A 27,365-nucleotide genomic window follows, 5' to 3' on the forward strand; every position below is an offset into this window, starting at 1 on the left:
CCCCCACCCTATGTGGGCTGTGTACAGCCTCCTGTTGTTGCTGAGCTTTGATTACTGTTAGTAACTCACTGTGAGGGATTTACCCCCAGGCTGATCGGCTGAGAGAGCCTGCTGCAGTCACCATGGAGGATTTGCTGTGCAGGGGCCAACCCCACAAAGTAGGACTTGCTTCATTGGGGCTCTGGTGCCTACTGTGTCTACCCACTGAGTGTGTTGCCTGTGGAGGTAGTTGGGTGGCGCTTCAGCATGCTCGGAGGCTATACACTGGGTGCTCTGGCTCTGGGCCTCTCGGGAGAGGAAGGCCAAGGTCAGGGGCCACCTGGCCTTTATGTGTTGGGTTTAGAGGTGCCTGGGAGAGGCCAAGCTGACAACCAAGACCCAGAGCTCCTAGTTCCAGGCCTGGGGCCACTTCGCAAGAGGTATGGGGTATGCAGAGACCAGATGCTGCTTGTTTGAGAGATTTTAGGAAAGTCAGCAACACGAGTTAAAACAGGCCATTTGTATCTAATTTTCTATAATGTGCACATTTCCTCATTCTCTCACATTTGGTAAAACATATTATTCTGTATGCGTGTGTGTGTGTGTGTGTAAGTACCTAAACCTCTAGACAACTTCTAGTTGGTGACGACAAGATGCTATCAAGTCAGAAGGGAAAACTGGTAGGATCAGAAATCAGCCACATGACCACAATGCCAAGAAACCACAACTTTTAATCCTAAATATATTTTTTGTGGTTTTTTTCCATGTCTAAAATTGATTCAACATTTTCTTATCAAAAAGTAGCCAAAACATAGGCTACCAAGATGACTCACGTAATCAGATAATTATAAAAATTAACTTATTCAACATAGACTCACTAAATGCCTACTACATGCTAGGCCTACATAAATTTAAAAAAAATTAAATATGTAAAATAAAGTAAACATAAGTCAACAAAGTACAATAAACTTATTTTTAAATGCATAAAAATGAATCCACCAGAGAGGTAAGAGGTTTACAGACTACCAAAGATTAAAAGTGAAGTGCAATATAAGCAGGTAGAAATAACTGAACAATGTTTAGTTTGTAGCACTTATGACATGGAAACAATTCACACATTAAAACCTGGTCTAAGTAGCTGTCAAAACAAAATTTTTTAAAATTCTTAATAAAACAAAAGTAAATTAATCTCACATTTTATTTCTAAAGAATACTAAGAGGCTGGCTTCATGCTCAGTGGTGAAACATGATAAATATCCAGTTAATGTCAGCATTTAATGAAACACTAGATACATTAAATTCATAAACAAGACAAGATGTTCGTTATAATTGCAATGTTCTAGAAGTTCTAACCAATGCAATTAGTAAGTGAACCATTAAGAGATATAAAATCTGGAAAGGATAAAGGAAAATTATGTTTAGTTACAAATAAGGACAGCATTCCCAGAAAAGCTAAGTGAATTGGATATAAGACTATTAGAAATACTAAGTGAATTTAGTTAAGTTAGCTGATTAGACTTAAGAGAAAAAATATTCCAAATGTTAACTGCACACAGATGAGTTTGAGCAGCACATCACACGAAGAGGTCGTGCAGCCATGGGTAAGGGCACAAGCAGAGCCAGACGGACATGGGTCAGAACTTCAACTCTACTGCTCCTTAGCTGCATAAGCCTTGATAAAGTCATCTAATGTCTCTACACTTTCTCAAGTGTAAAAAATGGTAACATAAATGTTGAAAAGTACACAGAGCCTGGCATTTAGTAGTTCAAGTAATGTGAAGTAGTATTATTGATATTATTAATAAAAAAACACATGTCTCTTCCTTAAGTAAAAAGATATATTAAATATACAGTATATATACTATATTAACCTTTCCAAAATCCAAAGAATCTTGAAGGTTCAACACATATCTGGCCCCAAAATTTTCAATAAAGGATTGCAGTCCTGTGCATTTCTAATGTCTTCTTAGGGAAAAAAGAGATTAATAAGAACTTTCATTATTTTTTTTAAGTCAGCCAGATCCCAGGCTGCCCACACTATGTTTTACAGTTCTAGAGATGCCAGTGGTTCAACAAGAGTCCCCACCAAAGAGCTAATCCACACTCCTTTTCTTCTAGAACCCTAAACTCCGTTAATAAGAACCTAGTCATTAGCAAGACTGTTCACTTAATATCAGCCTCTTTCAGATGATAAGCTCCATTAGCAACAGCGGGACTATGCATTTGTTTACCACCTTAACTCTTATACTTGAATTCTTATATCAGTGACCTGTAGTACCTGCCACCTTGTATATCTGTATCAGAGACCTACTTGCTTAATTCACAATTCGAGTTTTAGTAAATCCCTTGAGTTATTATACAGTGCTGAATGGGTGGTAACAAAGATACATCAGTTAGGATGTTTTATCTGCATGTAACATAAAATCCAAAGCCATCTGAATGAAGGAAAGAATTTACTGTCTCAGGTAACTGAGAAGTCTAGTGGTATAATATCCTGGGGGAAGACTTGACTGGGGGCGTGGTTTTCCTCTGCACTACTCCTCCTGTGTTGGCTTCTTATTCAACTGTCTGTCCTTTTCTAATCAGAAGACAGCCGTTCAGGAATTTAATGACTGTACACTTTCAGGCTGACATTCAGCAGAAAAAAATAAGTGCCTTTATCCCAGCATTTCCAGCAAATGTCCTAAGGTCATTCTGATTGATCTGGCCTGGATAGCACGCTTGGCACGACGGCCTTAGGTTGACACACACATTCCACTGCTACAATCTCTTCATAACATACATAAAAAAAAAAAACACATGAAAGCTGGCCTTAGTGATTTCAGTCTTTTATATTACTAAATAATGCTATTACCAAATTAAAATTAATGAGCCAAGCACATCATACAACTTCCCATCTTCTTCAAGTTATTCCCCCATATTTTAAGCACAACACATCAAGAAAAAAAAGTAAATCCTTCCCTGAGTGTGAATCACTTTTTTTTTGATTGGTTTGAGAAAGGGAGGGAGAGGGAGAGGGAGAGAGGGGGAGGGAGACAGAAACAGAGAGACAGAGAAAGAGAGAGATAGAGAGAGACAGAGACAGGCAGGTGCGCACACATCGATTTGTTGTTCCCATGTCAATTCTTGTATGTACCCTGACCAGGGATCAAACCCATGACCTTGGTGTGTCAGGATAATGTTCTAACCAGCTGAGCTAACCGGCCAGGGCTGAATCACTCTTTGAAGGGTCCAGAATGTGTTACCAGATTACAACACAAGTTTCTGATTCTCCTTAACAGAACAGAAAGCAACAACATACGTTTTTCAGGAAGAAAAAAGAGGCTCTTATTCCTCTTTTTAAAAGGTTATAATAGCAGAATTTAAAGAAAAGATAGAATAATACATGAATATCTTAAGGGGGAAAATTGTTTTGTTTCATAGAGTTTTGAAATACAAGCAACTAAATAATCCGTCTTGTAACTCAAGACTGCTCTCACCAGATACTAGATCACCACCAAACGTCCTTCTGCCCTGGAGTCTCCCACGCCACCCCCACCACGGCAGCCCCCTCAACACACAATTAGATCGTAAGAACAGAGCAAATAGGTACTCTTTAGGCAGATTTTTGTGAATGAACATTCTAAAGCCAAACAAATTAATCTTTATTATGCTTCTTACTATCCATGTCCTTCATTCCTATAATCAGCACAGAAAAGAGAGGGTAAACTATTCTGTTTTGCAACAGAGAAGAATGCAAAATTTATTAGATTGAAAGCCAATCTTCAAATATATAGGACAGGAGCTGATTTTCATGGTAAAGTTGAACTAACACAGAAGGCTAAATCCAAACATCATTTTTAGAGGTGAACTAACCACTTGAAAATGGTGGCACACCAGTCATCTTAAATCAAAAGCAAAACTTCACTCACAATCCTAGAAGGAAGCAGTGTGGTTAAAGAACAAGAATTAAAAGAAAATCTCTATAATTATTCAATTATGTGGACTGGTTTTTCAAATACTGTTCAAATAATTCTATTCAATAAATACACACCTGGTGGCATTATTAAGAAAACAGTACTAGCACTAGGCACAGTAAGGATATAAACACAACCCCTGACTTCACAAAGTGTATAATGTGACACGAAGGCAATATACACAAACATTACCAGACAGCACAGAACACCGCAAGCAGAAATGCGTGTGAGACGAAAAGGCAGTGAGTAATTGGAAAGGGGAGAAATCAAACGAATCAGAGTGATTTCCGCAGTAAATAACAGAGCGTCTAAGGGCAAAATTGCTTAAACAATAAGGAAATTGATTCTCTCACATAACAAGGATTCCACCATTAGGGAGGTTCTATTAAATGGGGTTCCACCCAGTTCTAGTCTCTGCATGTCTCTTGCCTCTGCCCTCCTTTACAGAAGGGCATCACCTCCAGGCTAGTAGCCAAGGTGAACACGGAAGCTACAAATGTTACATCCGGCTAAAACAAGCTCTAAGAAGAGGGATCATCTCTTTCTCAAAATTAAAAAATTAGCCCTGGCTGGTGTGGCTCAGTGGATTGAGTGACAGCCTGTGATCAAAGGGGTCACCTATTCAATTCCTAGTCGGGGCACATGCCTGGGTTGTAAGCCAGGTCCCCATGGGGCGGGGGGGCATGTGAGAAGCAACCACACATTGCTGTTTCTCTCCCTCTCTTTCTCCCTCTCTTCCCCCTCTCTTTCTCCCTCTCTTCCCCCTCTCTAAAAATAAATAAATAAAAATGTTTTTTTAAAAAGTACAAAATCCTTTTCCAGGAGCCTCTCATAGATTTCCCTTTCATTCCCCATTACCTGAATCTGGGTCTCATGCCCATTCCTAAAACAATCCCTTTCAAAGGCAATGAAACCTACCATAACCAAGATCAGAACAGATGTTGGTAACTATTAAGACCATCACTTCAGTGCTGGCTGAATATTTCAAGGAAGACAGGCCTTGAAGGTATGATTTGGACTAGCAGAAAAAACAAAACAAAAAAACAGAGACAAAGGAAGGGATGTGCCTAAATGAAGGAGAAAGAGGAACTGCAATGATACATGAAACACATTACTAGGGACAAAGAATTCTCTTACACTGGACCGCTGTCATTCTCACCCAAGAGTTAACAGTCAGTAAATGCGAGAAATGTAGGAGGAGCAGTGTTCTTTTTAAGGAAAGGATTTAAGTTCTCCGTGGGGGTATTCAGACTCACCACTCCTTATCAATAGTCACCCACTCAGCTGTCTCTGGGTTGGAAACATTCCACATTATGCATAGAGATGACTGCAGACTCACTGTCAGTAGTTGTTCCTTGAAGGTGTCTTCTCACTTGGGTTGAGGTTTCACTCAAAAATCCACAGACTCACAACTGGCCCTTATCTGCAAATGAAAGCATACAATCAGTAGGCAAAAAGTTGCAGGACACAATTCCCATCCCCCACCTATAATTAACTGATTCATATAAAAACTGAACTTAAAACACCAGATTCACTAAGTGCCCTGTTCAAACTAAGCAACCTGTATTTCAAAGGTTGTGATGTACTTATTACAGTTACCACCCTTTCCCCATCTATGTACATTTATCATAGTGTCCAGAGTGTATCAAATGCAACTCTTACCAAGCTTTGCCCACTGGGCAGAATCCAACACATTTGTTTAGTGGACCCACAAAAGGCAGCCTACACAGCATGTTAAAAGAGCTACCTACATGTATATATCAGAGGACAACATAAAAATCATGATTTCTGACGTCTCCTGGGGAAAAAAACAGAAGACGGGGCAATTACGGGCCCACGTCTGCACATGGAAACACCGGGTCAGAGCTGATTAGCACCTAGTCCTTCAGCTGGGATGGGGTGCACAGTGCCCCGCAGGCGTTGTCACCAGACAGAGGGCCCGGCCATCTGTCTGGCCCTGTTGGCATTTGAGCTAGCAAACTGTGCTACTAACTTATGATAGCTCGCAGGGAACATTGATTACTATCAAAGCCAAGCACGTTTTTCATCTTGAGGACATAACACAGCACAGGGATAACCACACTGGCTTTGGGGTCACAGGGCCCTGGGTTTGAACTCAAGTTCTACACACAACTAGCTGTGTGGCCTCAGGCCTATTATTTACAAGTCTCCAATTAAACATATAAGCACTTAACACAAAAAAAAACAGATCTAAAATCTAGTGTGTTCAAGCTAAACTGATAATCCAAAATCCACTGCTTCCTAAGACTTCTTCATCTAAATAAATCAGTGATACATGTAGTTAGTTCTCAAGCCTCAAATCTCAAAGTACTTATCAAATACCCTCCCCTCACGCTCCCAAAAACCATCACTTAGGCAGTTAATTTTCTCTATAAAATACGTAATTTGGATATATTCTTAGAATCCCATTTTTTAAAAAACCCTTAAAAACAAACAACAATTCCTGTCTCAGAATCACTTTCCTGAAATTACTTATAAATTCAACTATTTAAATAATGGTAGATTGAAATTTCAAAGTTCCATATTAGGAGGAACATTACTATTTCATTAAAAGAAAATGGAGACAAAATGCTGGCGATGACACACATCACTCCTGGCAAGGTGCCTGACACACTCACATTTTGTAAGCTCACGTTTCCTCAAATCTAAACTGAAAATGAACCCACTGTGCTTAGTCTGAAAGACAATTAGAATTAATAAGTGAGTTTGGGAAAGTTACAGGATTTACAAGATCAATACCCCAAAACAATATAAAACAATTATTCAAAGAACAAATCAAACTGAAATTCAAAATAACTGTACAGTGTACCAGAAAATAAGATAATTAGGAATAAGTTATCAATTGGTGTGCAAAGAAGACAAATAAACACACGCATTATGATTCAGTACATCTATACATATCAGGTCAATTAATTTTTCACAGAGGTGCAAAGACAGTTCAGTGGGGAAAGGACAGCATTTTCAACAAATACAGTTGGAATGACTGCATATCCATACCTTGTAACATAAGAAAATTAACTCAAAATGGATCATGGACCTAAGAGGCAAAACCTAAAATTATGCAACTTCATGAAGAAAACACAAGGGAAGATTTTTGTGGCCTCAGCTCAAAGATTTCTAAAGCTACGACACAAAAGCATGGTACATAAAAGACAAAAGTGAAAACCAGAACTTCATCAAAATCACTAATGTCTACTGTTGTAAACACAGTGAAGCCACATACTGGAAGAAAGTATATGAAAATCACATTATCTGAAATTAAACTTGTTTCCAGAATATAAGAAGAACTCTCAAAACTCAATAATGGAAGCCCCAATTTAAAACAGGAACGAACGACCTGAACACATTCTTCTCCACTGATCCACACACAGCAAATAAGTACATGAAAGTCAGTCAGTCTACCATCACTACTCACGAGGAAAATGCAGGCAACAGAAAGGGTATGGAGCCACAGGAAGTAACTCTCATGTTGTTGGTGAGACTGTGAAATAGTAAAAACACTTTTGAATACAATTTGGAAGTTTCTTAAAATACTAAACACAGACATACCAGACAATGCAACCATTCCATTCCCAGGAATTTACGTAAGGGAAATTAAAGTGTATGTCCACAAAAGGCTGTTTAAAGCAGCTTTATCTGTAATTGCCAAAAACTGTGATACAACCCAACTGTCCATCAGGTGACTCAATAAAGGGTGGTACAGCCCTGGCTGGTGAAGCTTAGTGGATTGAGTGCGGGCCTGTAAAGCAAAGGGTCACTGGTTCAATTCCCAGTCAGGGCATATGCCTGGGTTGCAGGACAGGTCCCCAATAGGAGACACATGAGAGGCAACCACACACTGATGTTTCTTTCTCTCTTCCTCCCTTCCTTCCCTTCTCTCTAAAAATAAATAAAATCTTTTTTAAAAAAAACTATACAAATAAAGGGTGGTACAGCCGTCTTCTGTCCATGTGGGATATCTTCCAAGACCCCCAGTGGATGCCTGAAAGCATACACAGTACTGAACCCTATGTAGCCTATGCTTTTTCCTATGCATGCATTACCTATAATAAAGTTTAATTTATAAATAAGGCACAATAAGTGATTAACAACAGTAACTAATGTGGACACTGGACAAAGGGATGAATAATGTGTCAAGCAGGAAGAAGTGGAACAGCACGAGATTTCATCATACTCAAAATGGAACTCAATTTTAAACTTATGAATTGTTTATTGCTGGAATCTTCCATTTAATACTTCTGGACCATAACTGATCGTGGGTAACTGAAACCACGCAAAGCAAAACCAAATAAGGGGGATTACTATAGCCGTTCAGTGTATTGCTACTTGCACTAAAAAAACAGTAAACCATTATACATTCATTAACATGGTTGAATTTCAAAATAAGTGTGCTAAGAAGCCATACCAAGGATATACTATAGAATCCATTTAAAATTCTACTCTCTAGTAATAGAGAGTTCTGCTGATTGCCCCTTCCATTTTTCCCTTCCCCTGACCTAAAAGAACCCTGAACTCTGTATTTGCTTGAGACAGATTTAAGAAACTAATAGGGCTCCCATCTTCTCAGCTGGTGCCTTCCCAATCAATAAACCTTTCCTCACCTCAAACTCTGATGTTCTGAGTTTTGGCCTTTCAAAAGTCAGGCACACAAACTTTGGACCAGTAGCCAGGAACTCAAACAAACCCATTCCCAAGAGCAATGAAAAAACATACATCCACACAAAGAAAATGGGCTAGAGGAGGCAGCACAGGACAGCAGTTAAGCAAACAGGCTCAGGAGTCAAACAGTCAAAGCCTGATTCTGGTTCTGCCACTTACTGTGAAATGGAAATAATTAATAAGGCCAAGTATGGCTCATGTTAGGATACTACAGTAAAAGGCCCAGAATATGATCTAATACAAAGCTGGCCTTTGGAAGTATGGCTATCTGAAGGGGAACTGTGTTTAATATATGATGTAACATTATGACAGTAATTTCCTTAATAATATTCCAGAAAAAAAATACACACCCCCTGAGAGCAACTGCAGTACAATGCAGTGTTTGAGTTTACTTGGATTTTGTTTACGGTCAGTATCAGGTTATTTCATTCATTCGGATTCTGACTGCCATGGAAAATTACGGACAAGATATTTTACCTTCCTGAGATTTGGTTTCCTCATCAAAAATAAATGAAGACAATGCTACTTATCTCACAGGCTTATTGTAAGAATGTAATAAGATGTATAAAATGTTTACATAGTACACCGCTTTGCACATATTTGTTACATAATTACATTATCTATTGTAACTAGAGTGACCATTCGCCCTTATTTACTTGTAATAGTCCCAGTTTATGAAGGTTTCCACAATGTAATTACTATAGTTATCTCCCTTTCCCTGTCAATATGTCCCAGTTAGGATGAATAATTATATGGTCATCCTAATTTATAACTGAAATACTTTCAAGATTTTCTCCCTACTTAGTTCTTCATGCTCTTTATTGCCTTTTAGTGGCATTACCTCTTTGCTCTCCAATTCACAATCCCCCTTCTCCAAACACACGCCGAGTCTTGGGCTCTCCTTACCTCCTCATCCAGGTGCCTGGTGAACTCGATGCTTCAAACCAGGTTCCTCTGTGGTCCCATACTCCTCAGCAATGTCAAGTTTCCCAAACCTACTCTTTCTCTGAATTCCAGAATAAAACCTAGTGACCTAAAAATACCACCACTACCAACAGTGGATTAAAATTCTAGCTCTTTTTAGGGATGTATCTATGACAGACGATGCCTTAACTCAAAGTAGAGAGTCTCTAATAACGTGACTGTCAGATGCTGTGGCAGCTGATTAGGAAAGACCATGAGAGGACCATTTTCACTCCTAAATCAAACAATTTTGTTGGGTTTCTACTGAATGAGTATATTAGACCAGCCTTGATTTCCTTACTCTTTGCTGGTTCCCAATAATCCGGTTACAACAATGGCTGGCAGCTCAAATATCAGATAGCAGTTCTTAAGGAAAGAACTTGCCCCCTTTCACTCTGTAAATGCTCCCCTGGGTTACTTCTATCACTCCCCTGAGTCCAACTATTATATGTATAGTGATGATAGCGAAATCTACATTTCCAGCCAAAGCTCCGCAGCCAGGGGTTTCCCACCTGACCTCACATACCCAACAGAGCACCTCCACCTAGACGTGCTGCCTCTGCCTCAGGCAGAACTGAGTGCCACTGCTTCCCCACCCCTCTTCTACTCCAATCCCATTCACTTCATTTACATTAAATTCTCTTATCCAGTCCCCCAAACCAAAAATGAGACTATTATCCTTGACACCTGCCTTTCCATCTCTTCCCCCACAGCCAAATAACAATCAAATTCTCTCAACTATTTTTCCAATCTGTCTCTGTTCCCAATTCCAGAGTCACACTGCTAAAGGTCTGGGCACCACCACCGTAACTAAAAAATAGCCTAACAGCTGCTAACTGATCTAGTCACGGATCTCAGCACCTCCCACTCCTTCCCTTTTGGGCTAAAATGATCCTTTTAAAATCAATGCCTGCTTTTGTTCCCTTTTTCTAACTTAAAACTCCCTTTAATGACTCACTATTATCCTCAGGAACAGTTCAGTTCTTTAATACATCTAAGGGCCCTTATGATTGGGTCCCCCCATTCTCTTCAATCTCATTTACAGCCACTTCTATTCAATGTCCAATAATTGTGCCAACCACCCACTCAATTTCTTTCCTGTTTCTCAAAAACACCAGGCTTGTTCTCTTGTTTACAGAGCATCACACTTGCCATTCACCTCTGCCTAGCATATTCTTCAGAACTTAATATATGGCCATCACTTCCCTCCTATGTGAGACACTCTTCCAAAGCATTGTGCTGAAACCGGAAAAGTCAGTGTTTGAACTGCCTGTCACTTCCAGAACTGGTAACTAGAGACAAGGGTTGAATCTGTATAGGCACTTAATTCAGAAGACCAATGATCTGAGATAACAGCAGGTTAAGTACCCTCAAATACCACCTTGACATCTTATTTTAAGCCAACACTTTTATAAGGAAAAGATGGGGTAGATAAGGTATTTAGAAAAGGTATATGACTTGCAGACCAGCAGGATTTTCCTAGTACTTTTTTATCTGTTGGTCAACAATTCATTATCTGAACACAATGGCCAGATAGCATCTCCATTTCTTGCAGACCCCCTGGGGCACAACAGGTGAATTGCTTGTTGACATCCTGAAGTCATTCATTCCGTCCAGTTCCTGAAATGACAGCCTTCCACTGGCATTAATCACTTAAGCCTATCAACTAAGGCTAAACTCTTTAGTTACCCTATCAATGTGCTTCCCTTCAGGACACTAACATTGCCAGGGTTATCAAGCCTGGCTGCAGGGGGAAACTTGGGCCCAGAATTTCAGATTCAAAAGTTTAGGAAAATGGTAAGCTGTTTCAAGTGCCATATCTTAAGTGACATTAATAAACTAGAAGGCAGGCTTTCTGAAAATTGTGTCACATAATCAAGAGTTAAGGAAACTACAGAGATGCAGCCTAGTAAAAAGCAGAGGTGGAAGATACAGCAGACTCCACCATGTGTGGGCCCTAGCGTACAGAATGTGAAAGAGGAAGCAGATTTCCTGTGGGTTGTCGAACAGGGTAAAACGAAAATCACCAGGTAGAAGTTTCAGGAAAGCAGTATTTCGTTTAAAAAAAAAAAAGACAAACCACCTAAAAGTACAACTGCCCCTGAACACATAATGGGATGTCTAGAAAAGTGGTGAATTCACAGTCATGAGAGGTTTTAAAGACCAGGAGCACTGGACAGATTCCTGCATTTGGGAGAATGTCAGACTTGACAGTACCTACAGTCCCAATTGATTCCAAGATTCTGAGGTAACAAAGTGAACCGTGTGGCCTCTCTGGCTCCGTGCTCAAGCCTGTGTTCTCCCCTGGCCTGCAGGGTAGTAGCCCCCACTTTGTCTTGCATGCAGACACGCTAATCATTAGATGGAATTCTGCATGTGGCTTGAGTTTTCCAAAAACAGCCCCTCCCTTTTCCCCTGTCTGACCTAAAAGAAGCCTGAACTCTACACTTTCTTAAGGTGGGTTTGAGGATTAGGTCCCCATCTTCTCAGTTGGCATCTTCTTAATCAACAAGCCTTCCTTACCCCAAATGTGGTGCTTTGAGATTTGGTCTTTTGAAGTACACAGACTTTGGACCTCTATGACACAAATTCATAAATATTTTAAACATGACTAGGTAGCAGCTCAATTAAAGCACATTACCCCAGCCCATCCTAAAATAAGCATAAGGTCCTAAGACATGAGATTTAACTGCCTGTTTTACAAAGAAATCAAAAGAATTAATAAAAAGATAGCTAAATACATTACATTTTCCCACATTAATGAACTTTCTAAAAAAATTATTTCCGGTAAGATTCCAAGTAGGGAGCGTGTCCTAGTTTATCTGATTCTGTATGAAAAGCCAGAGAGAAAACTAGACACCAATTTGTCAATTTACGCAGAGAGAATGCTGATTTTCCAAGGGGTAAAATGACATCAACAAGGCTTCCTGAGGATGTAATAACTTTTACAAAGACTCTGTAAATTAATCAATACTTGGCTTCTGATTTATACATAAGGAAGAAGGAAACACAAGGAAGAATTTTAAAAGGTTTCCCAATGTTTTACAGAATTAGAATGGCAATGTTTAAAAAAAAAATCCACAGAGAACAACAGGACTAAATAAAAACTCTGTGCTCTCTGCTCTCATATTTTATTTCACCTTGAGGTTAAACTGATCTGGAAAGAAGCCATTTTGCATGAGAGAGAACAAAAATGCAAAAAGGGAAATGTAAGGTATCTATCCTCACTGCATGACTTTTTTAAGAATCACATAAAAATGTCTAGTCACTGTCATCTGTTTTTGGTTTTTGTTTTAGAGAGAGAGGAAGGAAAGGAGAGTGAGAGAAACATCAATCAGTTGCCTCTTGCATGTGTCCACACTGGGGACCGCACCCACAATCCAGACATGTCCCCTGACTGGGAATCAAACTGGTGACCTTCTGCTTTGCAGGACAACCCCCGACCAAGTGAGCCACACCAGTCAGGGAGGTCACTGTTATCTTTAACTCAGTACTGTTTAAAATCACCATATTTTTATTTTATAACACTTAAAGAAGAGATATTTTATTTTCATTAAAACACTTAGCTTTAATAAATATGCTATACTCATTTATTTTATTCAGGGAGTGGAATAATCTTTATACCCATAGGAAAAATTTTCTAATAAGACTTTAAAAATACTCATAAAAAATTATTCACCTTTCCACACAACTTTCCACAATACTACTGCATATATGGAAGGCTGTAACAGGGAAGCCACTTAAACTAGAAAGCTGCTGCTGCGGGTTGAATTGTGTTCTTCCACCTTCCTACTTCCTACTCCCTAAAAAGATACGTTACAGCCCCAACCCCCAGGACCTCTGAATGTGACTTTGTTCGGAAACAGGGCTGTTGCAGATGTAATTAGGTAAAGAGGTGATACTCGAGTAGGGTGGGCCTCTAATCCAGTGTAGTGGGCGTCCTCATGAAAAGCCAGCTGTGTGAAGACAGGAAGACAGCAGGAGGAACTCCCAGGGTCAACTGGGCATGGCGCCGACTGCCAGCACACCACCCGAGGCTGCGAGAGGCAAAGACTCATCCCCTACGGGTTCCAGGGGAGCACAACCCTGCTGACACTTTGTGGACTTCTAGTCTCCGGAACTATGATAACACATTTCTGTTTGTGGCATTTCTTTGTGGCAGCCCTAGGAAATCAATACACCTTCCATTTAACCAGAAGAGTGAAAACAGTCACATGAATCGAAATGTTACAATCATGATCACTACAATCCGTTACCCAATCAAAACGGGATTTGGCCTTGCGCTGGAATGCTCAGCATCAGCAACTTCTCCAGAAATGAACTCACCCTTCTATTGAATATCCCATTTACTCACTATCTAGGCCAGTAGGTTTTATACATGTGCATGTTTTCCCATCATTTTCTAATTGGGTAATCAGTCTCCGTATTTTCATTTTATATCCCATTTATTGACTCATCTAAGGAGTGCATATATACACAGCAAAATGAAACTACCTCACTTTCACTTGCCTGTCCATGAATCGTCCTGTTTTCCACTCCAAGATCACCATCAATAGTTTATGCATCTTTCCACTGAGATCTATGCATTTATTAAAAATCATGCTGTACTTTTATCACTTTATGTATTTTGAGAGATCATTCTGTATATGCAGAACTTATATTTTTATTAGTTGTACAGTATTCCACTCTATCGATGCATCATAATATATTAACCAATCCCCTACAGATGGATATTTAGGTTGCTGCCAATATTTATCTTTATCACAAATGGTTATAATGGCTATCTTTTTAGTATCTTTTTGTTGAGCCCTTTCTTTGCCATCCTTTCTTTGCCTGTAACTGCAATCTCCCATTCCTTATCTGGTGGTCCCCATCTTGCACCTTTTTCCTCACAGCACTTTGAGTTATCTGGCTTTCTATATGTTTTACTTCTTGTTTGTCTTCACCAACTAGATTGTAGGCTCTATGAAAACATATTTTGTCTCTTTAGTTTGCAAAAGAACTCCCTATTACCTAAGTGCCTGACACATAGCTAATGCTCAGTGTTTATTGAATAACTGAATGTTTTTATTTACTCCTACAAAAGAAAAAAAAAGCATAAGAGATACAACACAGCTTCTCTTCAAGGTAAAATAAATCATAGCTCCCCAATTGAGCAGTATTTGTCCTCTTTATCTTGTATTTTCCATAGTGTCAAATAAGACTGTTGTACTCTAGTTTGATCCAGATTTTATATAGTCTGTGAACCCAGGAGTGTATCCATTTAAAACCGTCTACTGGACCAAAGATGATGTTTCCTGGTCTTTCTGAATATTAACCCAAATAGTGGGTACTTCATGGAGTCTCTGGACCCTTGTATGTAGTGGCCATCCTGAAATTGCATGTTAAGTATCTTAACATGCAATTTCTTCTACCAGCTGTGCGTTTTCAGTCAGCAAAAGAATGACTCAGTGTGGTATTATTTCTGGTAAACGCACAGGGTGCAGAAATCTCAACTTATGGTATTTTGCTGTGTGTAATGTGTCCCCTGTATTAACGCACACCCACGTTTTGTGTGCATTATACACGGGATTATTATACCCATACTATGTAACCATTATACCTATGTACAACACGCATCCTTGTTTTTCCTTCAAAAATTTGTACAAAAAAGTATGCATTATCCATGGCAAAATATGGTATTTTGAGAAAGTCGATGTATGTTTAACTCATCCCAACTGCCTTTATAAGGAAACAGGGCAAGTGGGGTCTTTCTTTTGCAAAGGGATCAGTCTGCACTTCCATCAGGGCCTGGCATACTAGGACCTCAGAGTAAAGTGGTTGTCGACAAACTATCCATTGGGAAGGGCAGAGATGAATATTTTAGAAACATAAGTTCTTATTCATTTTTAGATTGCTAAAAATCTAACAAATCTGCAAATTATACTATAAAAATACCTTTATGTTCAACTGTTCAACATTCAAATTAGCAAGTATATATATTATTCAGTATGATGATCTTTACTTTAAAGAAGCTTAGAAATCAATAGTTTATTCCAAGAAAACACAAGAGAATGATTCCCTAGTGAATTTAATTCCACACGCTTCTGCATATATAAATCTTATCTGTTACCAAGAGCCAAATAACCCCAAAACTTAGCAAAGGAATCATTAGGAAAGTTCTTGGGGACAAAAACAGCACTTTGAAGGATTCTTTGTGCTTGAGTAGAAGGGGAAAGATAACATATAAAATTTGCAAGATAACTTAGATGTAAAGGATAATCTTGAGCTTAAATGCATTTTGAAAACTGTATTTCTAAACAAGATAACAATTTGTATGATTTTAAAAGACAGTTATGGTCATAAAACAGTAACCTGGAGATTTCCTTTTTAATGAGAAAAAGGAGCATGCTTAGGCTCCTCGCAAAGGCTTTCCCCACACCTGAGAGACTTTTACGTTAGCCTGTCTTTTGTTCCAGTCTGTTTAAGGCTTTCTTTTTTATATTCAAGGCCGGAAAATTGGGTATTTATCTTGGTATAGAGTATGGGGTAGAGATCAAGGGCTTTCTTTCCCCTAATTTCTGTATTTTGGCAATTGGCAATCATTTCCATAAATTCTGATTACTGGGTTCACTGGTCTGTAGAGTACTTTTTATGAAAACCATACTGGCTTCACCATAAAGGTCAGTTATACAGTTTGTCAAAACAAAGCTTTCAGGCAAAATAAAAAGGTATATAAGACAATTTACTTGAAAGAATAAATACACAATACCAATTAAAGCACATCCTAAAGCTGACGTGCGCTGGCATCACTCGTTCTCTTTTTCTACCTCCCCTCCACAGTAGCTTTTCTACGTAATGGGAGAAAGTCATACTTCTTATCTCAAACTTCCATATGGTACATACTTTGCTTCAAGAAACCATCCAGGCACCAAATGGGTAACTGGGAGGTAAGGTCTCCTGTGAGCAAAGCGAGAATCACCGAACAAACTCGTGGCAAGAATCCTTGTGTAATCAATCAATCAATGTAAGATTTAGAATTCAGAAGTGGAAGTAACTGTCCAGCGGTTGTCCAGTGCAGGTGTTGCCAAGTTCATTAAAATTGGAAAGGTCAGTTTCTGACAAGAAAACACACCCAACTTGGTTGGTGTGACAACAGGACTAAAAAGTGTTACAGCAATACTTTCCTTTAAGGTGAATAAGCAGGACAGACAGGGCCAAGGTTTAGGCAATGTATTCTTTAAAAACATATACAACATACAGTACTCCAGAAATTATATTTTATGCAACTTTTTCAACTTAAGATGCAAAAATTTAGGTGTCAGTTCTGAAATATAGAAAAGGAGGTACAAAGTTTCTCAAAAAAATTTTAGAGGGCACATGCACAAAACGTTGAAAGATTACACTAACTTGCTGACACAGAGCAGCGGTGCTCCAGAACTGGAACTAACCAGAGCAGCAACAGGGCGCCATCGGCTCTTCAAAGAGTCGATCTGGAGAGCAGCTGGGGGTAGGGGGGAATGGGGACCAACACTTCCATTTCGGTGCCCCAAAATGCTCAGACCAAACCTAATTCCTTGCTCCAGGTAGTCAACAGGTATCCCTAAAGCAGAGTTAAATTTCCAGGTCATCCTAACGATCTGTCTTACAAACAACAGTTGCCAACTGAACCTACATCCCCAGCTTACTCTCAAATGCTTACTAGTGAAGAACAACCTACGTTACAGTATTTGGAAGTTATTTAGCATAAGGTTCTTCAATAAGATGCTCATCATACTGAAAATACTCAACAATCTGACATGAAATATAAGAGATATATATGTATTTTCTGATAGAAAAGCACATTAACTTGCACTCTATCTCTCAAAACTTTATAAGGAAACAAAATGTTTAGAAAGTTTAATATCAAAAAAACATCCTTTTCATTCTATATTATAAGGGGAAAGCTGTAATTACTAGCTCATGCATCCTTTTTATTTTTTAAGGATTTTACTTATTTATTCTTAGAGAGAGGGGATGGAAGGGAGAGGAACACTGACTGGTTGCCTCTCACACAGGACTCAACCCAGGCACATGCCCTGACCAGGGGGTTGGACCGGTGACCTTTCACTTTGCTGGAAAACGCTCAACCAACTAAGCAACACCAGTCAGGGCTCATACATCCTTTTTAACGATTTCCACAGCTCCTCCAATGTTAACAAAATAACAAACTGAGGCAGCATGTAGGAAACACTTAAATTATGTATTAATTCAATTCTATAGAAACCCAGCAATTAGGACAAAAAGTAAGATTTTACAGTTACATTTGGCTATATTTCACCGATTCAATCTAGAAAGAAACACACTGCAGTTTCTACAAACACTAGTTTATTTCCAGTTGAAAATATAAGAATTACATCCTGTCTTATGAAAATAAAAGAATAGAATACAACAGAATTGTAAAACAGAAAACATTAGAATTGACGTGCTTCTTTATGAAAATAGCTCACATTAAAGGAAACAAAAAATTTCTGAACAAATCAAGTCTAAGTTGGGTTTTTTAATCTTACCACCTTTAAAATATACTGCATATAAAGCCTTATCATCTAACAGAAGGCTTCGGCTGAATGTTAGGTATGTCAGATTAGTCAAGTAGCACTTGGCATTCACTCTTTCCCACCACTCCCTATAGATGCCTTCCTGTACTTCAGGGACAGGAAGGCTAAAACAAAACAAAACCAAAAAAACTACACATCCCAGAGTTTTCCTTATAGCTAGCATTTGGAACATAAAGTACGTTCTGCCAGTAAGAAGGTCTCCTATGAGATTAGGATAGGAAAGTGAGCTGGAAGCTCTTTCTATTGCTGATTTAAGTGGTAATCAATGGCACAAAGAAACAAATGATCAGAAGCTGTTACAGTAGCCAAACTCTCCTCACCAGATTTAAAGGCGACAAGAAACGGTCAGGGCACCAGACTCAGTACTCCAATGACTGGTTCCCAGTTTCAGCTTCCTGCCCTCTCAGCTAGTCTTGCTTAAATAAATATATTAGTCCAGTGGTGCTCCTCGGACCCAGGCTCTCCCAGGCCATCCAATGATGTTATAAGTACCAAATTCCCTATACGAAATACCTTTCTGCCTGAAAATCCTAGAGTAGCTTTTTTCTCATAATAAACTCTGACAGATACAGTATTGTTCATTAAGTTTAAAATATGTATTACCTATATTCCTCCACACTTTAGAAGTCAAATACATAAGAATTAGTGCTATTCTATACCATAATTATCATATAATTTGAAAATCTGAGGTCCATATAAAGAATTAAAAGTTCTCTTAATTGTAGTCTGAAATAATTTCATTTATAATACAAGGACTGTCCAGAAAGTATCCAGCCGTGTACTATGAAAAAGAGACACGTTTATTGAAGAAGATACAAGATACAAGAAACACTGTACATAGGACAATAATGCTTTAGTTCCCTTCAAAGTAGGCACCTTGGGACCTCACTTAGTTCTCCCAATCACCATCAGCTGCCCCACTGTACTTTCCTGAATCCCACTGACGGTCTGAAATATTTTCTCTTGCATAGGTGATTTCAGTTTTGGGAACAGCCAGAAGTCACAGGACACCAAATCTGGGTGATTTGATGTTTCGCCAAAAGACTGCATGAGATGTGATGCAGGAGCAGGTATATTGTCATGATGAAGCTGCCCATCACCAGTTGCCCTTTTGAATCATCTGAATAGTTTCCATGGTGGAATGTTCAAGCTTAACACAAATTTTTGATGAGGATTCGTTGCTCTGCTCACTCAGTCATTTTGAATGTGATGGCCACACAGCACACACACTCACTCAATGGCATCTATACTGCCCCTACTGAGCAGCACAGTGGAGTCGTCATTGCTCACACATGGGCATTCCAGTCTCCCCCATCGATGTTGCGCAAACCATTCTCATTATTTTAACAATGTCTGGACTTTTATGATAATTACTGGATCAACATAAAGTAGTAATGTTCCTAATAATGAATGGTCTCACTTTAAATTTATGTCATATACAATGCTATATAGCTGTGGTTATTTTCTTAAAAATTTGCCCTGGCCAGGTGGCTCAGTCCACTGGAGCATTATCTCATACACGGAAAGGTTGTGGGCACATAACTAGGTTGCAGGTTCTAACCCCAACCAGTGTACATATGCTAGTTAGCACTCTGACCATCGTCCCCCTGGAAACACGCCGTAACAAACTGCTAATGGGTGATACATGCTGAAGTACCTAATTTAACCATTCCTCTTTACTGAACATTTGAGCAATTTCCAATTGTTCTTTAATGCAAATAGTGCTTCACTGAATGTTTCTAGAAAGAAAACTTTTTTAAGGATAAACAAAACAAGGTGTATTCATACAACCAAATTATTATTCAGCTATTAAAAGGAATGAGTACTAAATGCATGCTGTGACAGGGATGAACCTTGAAAAGTATGCTAAGTGAAAGAATTCGGTTAAAAAAGGCCACACATTTCCTGTACTGCTGGTGGAAATGTAAAATGTACAATCACTTTGGAAGACAGTATAGCAGTTTCACTTACAGGTATGTAACTAAAATAAATTGAAACATACATCCACACAAAGTTGTACGTGAATGTTCATAGCAGTGCCATTCTTAACAGCCAAACTCTAGAAAGAAAACAAATATCCATAAACTGATGACTGGGTAAATAAAATGTGGTATATTCATACAACTGAATAATATTCTGCCACAACAGAGAATGAAGTGCTGGTACATGCTACAACTAAGATGCACCTCGAAACACTATGCAAAGTGAAAGGAACCACTCACCAAAAGCCACATAGTATACGACCCCATTTACGTAAAATGTCCAAAAAGAGGCAAACCAAGAGAGACAGAAAATAGATTAGTGGTTGCCTGGGGCTTGGGGGGAGAGAGGAATGTGGAATGACTGCTAATTTATTTTGGGGATGATGAAAATACTCTAAAATTAGACAAGAGTGACCACTGCACAACGGACTTAATATACTTTAAAAAGGTGAACTATGATATGTAAAATTAGGATTTTGACACCAACATTAAGCAATTCTGACACCAGCTGGGTACCCAATAATTCATCTCAAATCTGACATGAGCTTCTTAGATAACATCAAATCCCACAGGTTAAGGGCTCCCTCCTACAAGACTACAGCTTTTCCCCTTCAGAGGCCAATCATACATCCAGGTTGTCATCGTGTGAGTTCCCATGACCCACCTCACCTCAGGTTTCATTTAATTTGCTAGAGCTGGTAAGAAAACTCTAAGAAACACTTACTAGATTTTGTTTCTTATACAATGATACAACTCAGGTAGAGCTCGGTAGAAGAGATGCACAGAGCAAGAAAGGGGGATAGAGACATGGAGCCTCCATGCTTTCCCAGCATTGCAACCGCACCAACCCAGAAGCGCCCCAAACCCATCCTCTTGGGTTCTTTGTGGAGGCTCCACTGCAAAGGCATGGCTGATGAAAGCACTGGCCACTGGCAAGTCACCCTCCAGCCCTTTTCCCTTCCAGAGCCCCAGGGATGAGACTTGATGTTCCATCCCGCTAATCACAAGGTTTGGTCCAAGGCAACCAGCCCCCATCCACTGGTGTGGTCCAAAAAACTGCCTCATTAACATAACAAAAGAAACTCCTTTTCCTCATTCAATGGTTTTAAAGCGTTCTGTACCACAAAGAGGGAAGATGGCCAAATATGTATTTCTTACTATAAATTACATTACATGAATTATCTCAATAGAGCTGTCATTAAAAAAGAACATAATCTCCTTCAAGAAGGAATGGCAGGAGGAATCTGTTATTCCCTTAGGACACAGCTATACTCACAAGGCAAAAATATTCCTCACTACTCTGATATATGCCACACTGCTTTTCAGAAGGGTTCTACAGATTTATACTCCCGACAGCAATTTATTTAGTACCTGTGTCACAGTATCTCAGTTGATTTAGCACCATTTATTAAATCTTAAATCTGGTAAGAGAAACTTGTTACTGATTATTACTTAAATTGAATACCTTTTCTCATATTTTAGTCATTTTTTTCTTTTGGAAAGGGTCAGTTCTTAGCATTTAAAACAGTCATCTTTATACATACAATTGTTACACTATACACAAGTGCTTCAGTTTCTTAGGAAACACAGACATTAGTTACTTTCTTACCATTCTGGTCAGCAATAATTAACTCATCATAAGTTGTACTTCAGCTTTAAGACTTTCCTTGAAGTCAAAATACTTTATTAAGTACATAGTTGCAAGAACCACTCTCCTCAGACAAGCAGAGTAAAGGACACTACAAATATGAGCTCAACTGGGTTGCATATATTTCTAGTTTTCTGACTGCAATTCACTTTCAGGAGAAATGTCCATGTGAGTCCTGAGATATTTTAATATACAGGGTAGAAAGAAAATGACACATTTATTAACACTTTCTACAAACCAAGTACTTCATATGTACCTCATTTACCCTAGAAAGCCTATTACCCTCACTTAACGGAAAAAGAAAATAAAAATCACCAAGAGTAAGAGCTTGCCATTGCAGCAAATATGTGGCCACGTTAGGGGTCAAATTGAGGTGTGCCTGATTCTGCTACTTCCCAAGCTCACTGACTCTTTAAAAAAAAAAAAATCAGAGAACAAATACTTTGAATACTAGTTCTTCCACTTACTGTATAACTAATTCCTAAACTTCTTTAATGTATATGTACCATCTGCAAAAACGAGGCCAATATTCACAAAATTAATATATAAATGGGAGGCTAGAAAGTTACTATGAAATAAAATTTTCTTAAATACCTATTATTTGAAACAGCAAAATGTTATGAAGTAATTCTCATTTCTTTTTTAAGATTTTATGTATTTAGAGAGAGGGTAAGGGAGGGAGAAAGAGAGGGAAACATCAATACATGTGGCTGCCTCTCGCACGCCCCCAACTGAGGACCTGGCCCACAACCCAGGCACGCGCCCTAACTGGGAATTGAACTAGCCACCTTTCTGTTCTCAGGCCAGCACTCAATCCACTGAAACATGCCAGCCAGGGTGAAATAATTCTAAATACTTTTCTTCAATTTATATCAAGATTCACTTTACCTTCCAACAGCCAGAGCCACATGCATACCCATTTACAAACAAATGAGGAGTCACTAGGTGAGAACATTTTTTAGGCACTGACTGCTAGCCTCCACTTTAGACAACGACTGCATCATTTCTCAGGAGAAAATACCACATCAATACATTGCTTTTGATTCTTCTTTACCACATGAGAAATGTTGTCATCTATTTATGCACCACCCAGAGAGTAGCAATGAGGGGTAAGAGAAGTGGCTACTTTAGCTACTCAAGAAGAGATAAAGACTGCAGACGCTCCTGAGTAAGCAGTCAACAACAAAAGACAATGTCAGGAACAATCAAACCAAGGCAGGAAATCAGTGGTTCACTCTACCCTAGGTAATGGATACCACTGTGGTAAAAGAAAAGTCACATAAATTATAAAACCCTTAAAGCAAGTGGTCCCCAACCTTTTCAGCACCAGGGACTGGTTTGTGGAAGATGATTTTTCCACAGACTGGGGAGAGGGAGGGGGGATGGTTTGGGGATGATTCAAGGGCATTACACTGAAGCTCCCCTCCTGCTGTAAGGCCAGGTGCCAAACAGTCCAGGGCAGAGGTTAGAGGATGCCTGCCTTAAAGGACCCTTGATTACTTTTAAGACCCAAACAACTGCTTGACAAGATTGGGACCAATTTCCAAAGGATGCTATACACCAACATATATAATTCCACAAGATTTTTCACAGACATGAAACAAAAATCAACTCAAACATTATTACAAGAATTCCTATGCTAAAATCTTCTTTTTCAAAGAAGGCCCACACCCCTCATTCAGACATGTAAAAAAGATAGCAATATCTAAGGGTCATAATTTGGATAGATGAAGGCCTTCAATAAAATACATTTTTCCTAAAATTATTTTAATATTAAGACATCAGTAGGACTAAAGGCAGACCAAACTATACAAACTTATCTACAGCTGCATATTTTACCCTGGAGCTATTATTAAAATAATTCTACTGTACACAGAATCATGTACTGTTTTCCTTAGCTGGTATACTACAATAAGGCTATTGTACAATGTTAAGAAGGCCCTTAAGAAAAAATTACTGCTGAAGTAATTCTTGTCTCGAGGTGACTTACCACATTCTCTTCTCCATAAACACCATTGTTTTTAATCACAACTTGACTTACAGCTTTACCCTCTGTCAAACAAAATTTTCATTTCCCAATAAGATCCTTGCAAACTGAAGTAATAAAAAGCAATGCTCTTATGATTACGGTATTTGCCAAAGTGAGACACTATAGAGCAATATATGTATAAAGATCTTACTTTTGTGGAAAACATTTATTCATTGATTTGTCTGGAAGGACAATTCATCAAAACATTACCAGTGGATATCTTAGGGTGGTAGGATTATAGATGTTCCTTCCCTCCTCCCTCCCCCCTCCCTCTCCCTCCCCCCTCCCTCCCCCCCCCCTCCCCCCTCCCTCCCCCCTCCCTCCCCCTCCCTCCCTTTCCTTTTTGACCCTCACACAAGGTGCTCATTGATTTTTAAAGAGGGGGGTGAGGGGGAGAGAGAGAAACATTGAACCAGCCTAGCCCTAACTGGGGACTGAACCTACAACCTAGGCATGTGCGCCCTGACCAGGAATCGAACTCACAACCCTTTGGTCCACAGGATGACACTCCAACCAACTGAGCCACACCAGCCAGGGTGAATGTTTTCTTTTCTTTAGCATGTAGGTATTTTCTGCATTAACACAAGCAATTTTTTAGTGCTTGTGTATGAGACAGAACAATTTGAGTTTTAAAAAATCTAGGTACTGTATTTAAGACACTTTCTTAATTTTGGTTGTATATTTGATGCCAGGTATTGTTCTGGGCATTGTGGACAGCAAGGAACAAGACAAAGGAGCTCCCTGCCCTCTTAAAGTTTATAATCTACTTGGGGACACAATAAAAAGATTAAAAACACACAATTTGAAGGACTGACAAATGCTATGAAGAAAGCGGAACAGTGATGGGGGCTATCTCAAACTGAGTGGTTAGGAAATGAGGTAATATTTAAGCTGAGATCTTCAAGATAAGGGACCAAGCTTGCAAACATAGGGGAAAAGAGAACAATTTCTTTAAAAGCCCCTAATTCAAGAACAAGCATGGTGTGTTTGAGAAACTGAACAGCTACTGTGGCTAGGAGTAGTGAGCAAAGATGAGATATTCTGAGAGGTTGTCAGGGCCACATCATAAAAACAGAGTGTGAGTTTGTATTTTCTGGTGAATACAGTTTGTGTTCTATTTTAAGTGGACTGGGAAGAGTAGTTTGATAAATGTATTAAATGAATACATACTTTAATGCATTATTTTAATGACCCTTATGAGACTTAAGTCACAGCCTATTAACTGTATTCACTTTTCTCAATATAACAATTTTGGTTGCTTCACAATCTATCTAGAACACTATGAAGTTAAGTTGGTATAGTGTGGTAGGTCTCAAATTATGAATACAGCTGAAATAAACTTAGTAATAATACTGCACACCAGCTCAGAAGTCAAGATCTTATTAATACAAGATGGATATTTCAAATGTGAAATGCCAAGATGAATTCAAGTAGGTCACTGTCAAATTCTAATGAAGATGACCTAATTAGTCTACAAAATAGATTATAATTCAAAACCTAGGCAAACACTTGTAGTGTGTGATCCAAAATGACTTTACATGGTATGTAAAAAATAAACCTTTTCAAAATTATAATTGTCATGTTTTAATATGAAAATTTTTGTATTTTAATTGCATATTTTAATGTGAAAGAAAAGATATAACACCAAACATGATTTATAAATATTATTGCTTAGGAGTTAAAGTAAAGTAGCAAGCATATGCAACTTTAATTATATTTGCATACCAAAACACTATACAGATACATATAAACACATATACGTCCACAAAAACTGAATCCACACTATGGCCACATGAAAGTCCCTAAGACAAGTCAACCAAGACATAAGTACCGCACTGCACAAAAATAGGGAAATGCTTCAGCTGGTTCATGGAGAATAATTTATGCTTACATGTAAACAATTATCTATTCATTCAGAAACTCCTACTAAGCCACCTATTTCCACAATTAAAGAAAATATTTTTTTTTTAAATCAACCAACAGGAAACGAGACCTACAGCTCAGGAAAAAAAAAATTTTTTTAATCTTGCCTCAGCAGAATGAAATACTAAAAGTTTGCATCAATTTCCCTTGCACCCTCATTTACCACCTAAATACCAGTTAAATTGTAGTTTCAATAATCCCTTAAATATATTCAAACACTTTTCACTTAAAAACACAAACATTTATATGCATGTATTATTCTCCGTAAGAGTTGTGTACACTAATGTAGCTAGCTGCTACCTTACCACAGAAATACAATGAATGCCCCCCTTCTCTGAGCAGGGGAGTAAATAGACAGTGCAATACGGAGAGGACATGACATACTGACAAATTTTTGTATACTGAAAACACCTCCATAAAAACAATGAGACTTCTGTTTGAGCTTTCTACCAAAAAATAAGAAATGCTAGAACATAGCCAGGCAAATTACTTTCTTAGTAATTGCTTTTCTTTAACAAGAGGAATTCAGCAATGGAAAAGCAACTAAGTTTTTGCTCCTAATCTCAGTCCATAAACCTGATTTAAAAAAAAATGTATATTATAGTTCAGCTTGAAGTGTTTAAGTCCATGCAAATCAGCCAACACTCAGAATTCAAGAAATAGTGTTTTAAAAAAAATATGGGGCAAGCCAAAAATAGGATTTAAAAAAAAATATTGTCACTTACTTCCAAATAAGGCTTTCTTTTTCTTTATTGCATTTACCTTACTTGCCTTTCTCTACTCCTTTCCCACCTCCTCCGTCCCTACCATTTCCCTGTGTATTTTCACTTTCCATACACAAAAACTGATTTGAAACTTACCTTATCCTCTTGTATCTAAAGTTGTTTTTACTTAATTCCTATGGGATTAATGGTTTTAGGCTAAAATACTTTTAGTAACAAAAAAAGTACACATACACTGTTACCAAAGACATGAATGACTAGGTAAGCAGCCATTCACTTGGCAGGTTGAGAGCCCACTGTGCCAGCCACTGTTATGAATACTGGGGATTTTGCAGTGAATAAAACAAAGATCTTTCCCTGAGGTCACGAACACAGAAGTGTTTGGCAGGTTCAAGAACCTTTCAAGGAGACCTATGTGCCTGGTGTGGAGGGAACCAGTGGGTACGCAGGGAGGGAGGCAGGGAGACACAGATGACAGAGGGCCTCGTACATACTGTCTGTTGAATTCTGGCTTTTACTCTAAATGATAAGGACAGCAACTGAAGCAACTCAAATAGGAATAAAATAATCGTGCTTTCATTGCAAACGGTTGCTGGGTGGGGAACAGAAAAGAGCAGAGCAGCAGGGAGACGAGAAAGGAGACTACTGAAATAACACAGGCAAGCGAGGATGGCTGCCTAGAGCGGGTGGCAACAGCTGAAGATAGCAAGCTGCGGTTATACTTATTCTCAAGGTAGATTTTAAAGTAAACAAAGGACATACTGGGTTGGCCAAAAAGCCCATTATGCCTTTTCCCATAAAATGAAAGACATTTTTCATTTTCACCAATAACTTTATTGATTAGGATATTTTGAGTATGTCGACCATCTCCCGCTATTGGCTTCTAGTGGGCAGAGGCCAGAGGTGG

The 27,365-nt window shown here is 38.7% G+C and overlaps 1 protein-coding gene across 9 annotated transcripts in view; it reads right to left on the reverse strand.

Annotated features, from left to right (window-relative positions):
- CDC42SE2 (CDC42 small effector 2) overlaps positions 1 to 27,365 on the reverse strand; it is a 96,637-nt gene that overhangs the window by 52,558 nt on the left and 16,714 nt on the right. For 6 of the 9 annotated variants that reach the window (XM_045826554.1, XM_045826563.1, XM_045826538.1 and 3 more), the window contains one exon: positions 5,192 to 5,358. The gene's annotated coding sequence lies outside the window, so the exon portion shown is untranslated. The remainder of the gene's footprint in view (positions 1 to 5,191; positions 5,359 to 27,365) is intronic. The other 3 variants (XM_045826587.1, XM_045826572.1, XM_045826546.1) reach the window with 1 other exon arrangement.

Source organism: Phyllostomus hastatus, unplaced genomic scaffold, assembly GCF_019186645.2.
Source record: "Phyllostomus hastatus isolate PE091 unplaced genomic scaffold, TTU_PhHast_1.1 phas_contig_150, whole genome shotgun sequence".
Taxonomy (NCBI): Eukaryota; Metazoa; Chordata; class Mammalia; order Chiroptera; family Phyllostomidae; genus Phyllostomus; species Phyllostomus hastatus.